This window comes from Vicia villosa, linkage group LG3 (genome assembly GCF_029867415.1).
Source record: "Vicia villosa cultivar HV-30 ecotype Madison, WI linkage group LG3, Vvil1.0, whole genome shotgun sequence".
NCBI lineage: Eukaryota > Viridiplantae > Streptophyta > Magnoliopsida > Fabales > Fabaceae > Vicia > Vicia villosa.
In genome coordinates this window covers 92,236,290-92,242,954 of record NC_081182.1, presented here as the reverse complement: position 1 = coordinate 92,242,954, position 6,665 = coordinate 92,236,290, and the positions used below count along the sequence as shown (strand labels likewise).

The 6,665-nt window shown below is 37.1% G+C and overlaps 1 non-coding gene across 1 annotated transcript; it reads right to left on the bottom strand.

The window, feature by feature from the left end:
- Positions 1-220: 220 nt before the first annotated feature.
- Positions 221-327, bottom strand: LOC131593772 (small nucleolar RNA R71). Its single transcript, XR_009281153.1, has one exon. It is a non-coding gene; the product is annotated as a small nucleolar RNA R71 (small nucleolar RNA).
- Positions 328-6,665: the final 6,338 nt, after the last annotated feature.

Here is a 6,665-nt window from a genome sequence, read left to right as displayed (position 1 = left end):
TAACGACCCTCATTTGCACTTAATCCAATTTCTAGACGTGGCTATTAATTTCAAAATTCCAGGCGTGGCTGATGATTCCTTCAGGTTGAGGCTCTTTCCATATTCTTTAAGGGATAAAGCTAAATTTTGGCTAAATTCCTTGGAGCCTAATTCCATTTCCATTTGGAATGACCTAGCTGAGAAGTTCTTAGCTAAATACTTTATTCCTTCCAAGAATGCAAAGATGAGAAATAAGATTACCTCATTTAGGCAAGGAGGCGATGAATCATCATTTGAAGCTCGAGAGATATTAAAAGAATTACTTTGGCAATGCCCTCACCATGGCATCCTTACTTGTATCCAGCTTGAAACATTTTACAATGGGTTAATTCATTCTTCAAGGAATATGCTTGAGGAATTGAGTGGAGGAGCACTCTTGTCTATGTCATATGAAGACCTGTTGATAGAAAGCATCTCAAACAACACTTATTAATGGCTAGTCACAAGATCTAGTGCGAGTACTACTCAAAGGAGACCTGTTGGAGTCCGTGAAGTTACTGAAACTACAACCCGTACTGCTCAAGTGGCCCAGATTCATCAAATGATGAAGAACATGATGACTCCAAAAGTGAATAAACCTGAACTTGTGAAGGTGGTTACTGACGCATCTGCGGTTGCCTGTGTGTATTGTGGAGGGGCACACTTGTTTGAAGAGTGTTCTGTAAATCCTGTTTCTGCCAACTATGTAGGAAACAATAACAAAAACAGGTACATCAACCCTTACAACAACACTTACAATCTAGGATGGCGCAACCATCCTAACTTTTAATGGAGTAATAACCAGGGTCAACCAAAGCCTCGAGCTACCCAAGCACCACAAATTCCTCCTGGTTTTGTGTCGCTACTGCGAAAAATGGATCAGAGTCGCCACGAACATATATATCCTATAAGGAAAGGAATACCAGGAAACTAACTCAGAATAAGAACAGGGTCTTTCGACCAGAAAATAGGGTACGGGAGTCGGTTACGCAAGGGGAAGGTGCTAGCACCCCTCACGCCCATCGTACTCGATAGTATCCACCTATGTTTGTTTCTAACTAAAGGGTGTAAACTATGTCTAAAACCTAAATGCGAATGAATGCAAAAGAAATACGGGGAAAAGAAGGAATTATTTACAAGTGTGCTCGCTTAGGCCCCGCGACCCAATGCCTAGGTATCCCTTTTAGGAATCAGAGCGACTGTAATTCGGCTCCATAGTTTCCATTTGTTTTGTGTTTTGTAGTTGAACAGAGGTTAAGGTCACAATCCACGATGCTCGACCTTTGGAGACTTATACGCCTAATTTTGGAAAAGACTTAACTTGTTCTTAGCAGCAAAATGAATAATGGTTTGTGTCTTTTATTGTAATTCCATGATGACAAAACCCACTACAAGGCTTCGCATCACTTCCTTACTTTGTTTTAAGTCTGAGCCTTTATTAAGCATTTTGAGTATTTTTGGTTGGGTGTTTTTTAAGGGAAATTTGTTTGTGACTTAGATCATACCAAAAAAGAGTTTTTTTTTTTAATATTTAGAGAATGCACATCGAGGTCTACACCCCAATTGTTTCTCTAAATAGCGGTTAAGAAATACACCGAGGCCTACGCCTCAATCATTTCTCTTCCGCTAAGTAGAAAAGAAATACACCGGGGCCTACGCCCCAATCATTTCTTTCCTACTACGAAAAATAGTAGCGGTATGATCCTTGTCGGTATTTATTAGATTTCTAAAGGTTGAAAAAAGAAAAAGAAATGAGAAAGGGAACTAAACTATTTTCTAATCTAATTGTTATTTAAATCTAAGTCTAATGTTAACATGGTGACTAAATTCTAAAAGGAGCATTAAAATGGTATTAACAAAATAGGCCAAAAATATGGCAAAAAACGAGTAACAAAATAACACAACAATTATACCAAAAAATATCATGGGAATGATACAAAACATAAAGAAAACGGTTCAAGTATTAGTGCAAAATTAAACTAAAAAATACTACTATTTTTATGGGTTTTTAATGTGTTAAGGGAATTCTAATTCAAGCAAAATTATACAAAAAATCTAAATGCTACTAAGAGTTTAAAGGTAGTGCACTGACAGTGTAAACAAACTTTACACATACATCCAATCAAAATGCTTACACTTGCCATGTCATATTAATTTTTTTAAATTAAAATTGTGTTTTAATTAGATACATGGTTGTGATTGGTTGACAGTGTAAAGATATTTTACACTGTCAGTGCATATCCCTTTTTCTCTCTAAACTAGGATTTTTTTATGAGGTGTTTATGAGAAGATTCTAAGACTAAAATTAATCCTAAAATCACCTAAATCTACCTAGAAAATCATGACTTTTATTGTTTTATCAAAAGGAATTTAGTAACCAAAAACTATGTCAATACTTAAATTTTAACAACAAAAAAAGTGACCAGGGGGGTGAAAACTAAAGTTGGTGGTGCAATCAGAAAACTGGACGCAGGGCCTATGGGAGTTAGGCCCAACGGAATTTTGTTATGGCATCTAAGAATGAAGGAGGTGCGTGGGTCAAAATGGGGTGCGGCCAGCAACAATGGCGTTTTGGCCCAAAGATGATATTTTTGTACAGATTTTATGATGCCAAAAAGTATGCTATGGGCCCATGGGGGGCATTATCAGTGATTTGGCCCAAAGAACGTTTTCAGACTTAGATTTTATTCTAGTACCAAAATGGAGTGTGTTGGGCCTGTAGGGGGTATGAACAGAAATTCGTGTGTGGCCCAACATTTATTGATCACATTCAGATTTTTATTATCATGATTTAAAAAAAGATTGAATAAAATTTAAAGAAGGAAAAGGGATTAGGGTTACCGATTTGTGACCCTTGAGATTCCAAATGAACTCTCTTTCTCTCTTCTCAGAACAAACGGCGGTGACGGCTTCGACTTTCTCCGGCGAAATCAATCCTCTCTCCACCACCCTGAAGCTGGAAGCACAACGAAAATCTCCACTCTCCGCCTTGCTCTCTCGTTTTGCTTCCCCGACCGCTCCCTCTCATTTCCCTTCGAGTCTTCATCGGAGTCGCTCCAATGTCGTTTCGAGCGAGATGGCGGCGAACGGAATCTACGGCTATTTCACCGAACCTCAGGTACCTCTCGATGCGTACCTTTTTTCTTCATTTTCTTCTTTTCTATTCAGATTTCTTCTTCTTTTTCGTTTTCTCTTTTCTGCAGATTCTATGGAGATGATGAATATGCGCGATGAAGAATCATGAGTTACAGTGATGAAGCTGAAGAACGGTGTGAGGCACTCTTGAAGCTCGTCGAAGAATTTGAATATTGGAGGGGTGAGTTTGAAGATGAATCGATGAAAGGAAATGGTGGAGAAGATGCAGATGGATCGTGAGAGGTTGAGGATTGGAGAGTGAAGCTTCTGAAGTTTTGTTACAGGTTTGTTGCAATTTCTGTTACGATTGGTTCTTTCTTCTCTTCTGTTGTTGAATTCTAATCTTTTTTTGTTCGTGAAGAATTGAGGAGAGTGGTGAATCAAAGGTTGAAGATGATGATGTGATGAAGGTTCATAGGTGAAGAAGAATGGTAGAGGGTGGATGAAGAAGGTGGAAGAGTGAAGAATGAAGATCTGTGAAAGAATGGATCGAGAGCCCCAAATGATTAAGCATGCTCTGATTTTATAGAAGTGGAGAAGATTGAATTTCTGAGGTAACTTCCCTTCTCTTCTTCTGTTAATCTGTTAGGAGTTGTGTAACTGATTTTTTTTGGAGGTTGTTAGGGTTCTGTTAGAAGAAGTTGGTTAGGAATGAAATTAGTTATTTCATTTAGTGTAGTTAGGGATTCTGTTACTGTTAGTTTGAAATCTGATGGAGAGAAGTGAGGTTGATCAGTTAGTTAGTTCTGTTTTGGTAGTTATGATCAATTAGGGAAAATTGAAGGTTAGAAGTGTGGTTAGTAATAGAAAGTTAGTTACAAACTGGTTTTTTAGAAGTTATTAGTTAGTAACTGAAAGTTAGTTATAGATTGTTTTGTATGGAGAACAGGTTAGAGGTTGGTTGATAACTGTGAGTAGTTTTGAAATTAAAAGGTGAGGGGGAAAGTTAGTTATGAGGTTTTTGAGAATTCGTTAGGATTGTGAGATGTCATGAATGGTTTGAAATTGATATGAAATGAGTCTGTTTTGGTTTAGTTGATTCAAAGTGCAAAGAACGTTGTTGGTTTAAGTGGAGCAAGGGCTTTTTTCTTTGAGTTTAGTTTGCTGTTTTTTTTTTTGTTGAAGAGATTGTATTGGATGTGGGTGTGGCTGTTATGTATTTTCTTTTGAATTGTAGGGCTGTAGATTGGTGTAGCATGAAACATTTATGCCTTGAAGAAATGAGACTGATATGGTGGATTCTATTGTAGCACACTTGCAGAATCATTTTAAACATGCAGACTTGGAGCTTGAAGATTTAGGAGTTAGTCAAGGTTCTAAGGTCAATGGTCCACTGTTGTAGATTTGCATTTTTTGTAATTCCACTTTGTAATGACTTGTATATGCTAGCTTGTAATCCAAGAATATTGTGACTCACTTTGAACATCGTTGGAATCTTCTCTCCTTTTTCAATTCAGAATTTAGATTATTCAATTATTTACTTGAATCAAGTAATACTCGTGGAGATAGATCTTCTCTAATTTGCAAACTTGAAATGAACCAAATCAAGAAATCCCAACATGTCTTAAGATAGACCATGGTCAAAATTTTGACAAATACTTTTGGACTTTGAAAATGGTTCATGATGTTTCGAGATTCAACTTTCTACACTTTGCACTTTAATATCCAAAACGACATCAAACCCATAACTTGTAACAAAAGTGACGCCATTTGATCAACGACTTGTAACACAATCCACTTAGATGAGTCGAGTCAATAACCAGTGTTGTAAACACTTTGGATGGCCCAATGCTTGTAGCATAATTAATCCATCCAAATGAATCAATGCTCCTAACCATCATACCATGAAGATCATCGAGCATAGGGAAATAAACCCTAGATCAAGAACCTCTTGTAACTGGAAACCCTCTGATCACATGTCTTTAAAAAGATTAAGTCGAACACAATCCTTGATTAAGTGCAAGATACCCCTTTTTGAAGAAATAAATAACTTTGTGCCAAAACCCATGTGAGACCTCAATTCATTCCATGATCCTTGATCCCATGTTTCAGATGTTTATTTGAAGAATGAATGCAACGTGTTAGATGACCTAATGGAAAGATGATGCATATGAAATGAGATGCTTAAGCTAGTTAGGAATAAATATGTGGGCAAATTTTGGGGGGCAACATTTTGCTACACCCAACTATGCAGTGGCAAACTAATACAAAAGTAAGGGCCTAAGAGTTATACAAACTCTCCATTACGAAGTCTCTTCTAAGGTATTCGACTATCTAAGTTACATTTTATAGACTCAGCTTTACTAATTCTCGTCGGATTTACTCGTTTATATAAGTCTCGCTTGAGAAACTGCACTTTACAAAGTCTTGCACGTAAATAAATTACATACTGATTGGGTTAAATACTTCGCCCTTTACAAGGCCTTGTGTTTGAGTGACTATGAACTATTATAATTATTCTTGGTTCTAATAAGGGTATCCCATAAGAAAAAAACGAAAAAAGATACATTAACCTCATGTGAGCTCCTGGATATGGGAAGTAGTCGCTCAAAACAGACTTATAGGTTACTCAATTAGGTTGGAGCGTCGGAGGTGAACCTCCTAATAGGTTAAAACCATGATTCATGCCACCTACTATACGTCGCTACGAGGTTGCTGAGGATTAACAATCCAAAGAAATAGTCAAGGAGGAGTGACTTCTTCCTCCATGATGAAAGGGGAATTCATCATTCTCAGTTCCATGTTTTTAGAGTTAGGGAAACCACTCTCAACTCTTCAGCACAAGCCAAAATAACTCCTATATATATATCCCAATAAAGGATGGAAGAGGGATTACAAAAATCATCTCAGAAACAGAAACTTATGATCCCTCCACGACCCTCACGTGGGCGAGCTCACAACACACCAAAAATACTATACCTCAAATGGACATACACCTTTAGGGGTTGTCTTTAACTGTTCTTTTTGGAAAGTACACATTTCGTTCAACCTATAGATATTTAACGAACAATCACCATTCCTAAAAAAGACTTATATGACATATATCTACATTGGGCAACTTGATTTCTTGAGTTTTATGAGGCAATCTAATTTATGGTCTGCTGGTTATTGTCTTGTTGGTTGAACCATTTGACACGTTAGATTTTTCTTGTAAAAAATGAATATGTATAATATTTTTTTAAATAACCAATGGAATTGATAAGGAGTATAAGGGATACCCCAACCGGAAAAACAACACTGAAAACTTCTACTTCTCGAAACAAGTGAGAGGTAGAATATTCCAAACGTGAAAGTTACAAGAGTCCACTAGATTGTAATATGAACATAGCCATATCCAAGAGTTAAGCATAATTTCCGAAATACATTCAATAAAGCTATACGAGGCGTTCCTAAAAATAATCGCATTGCGCCTATTCCAATTGCACCACGTAGTTGCTAACCAAACGACCGCGATCATAAATCTCTTGGATAAAGTCTTCACCTTCTCTATGGCAAAGAAGAACTCGTTGAAC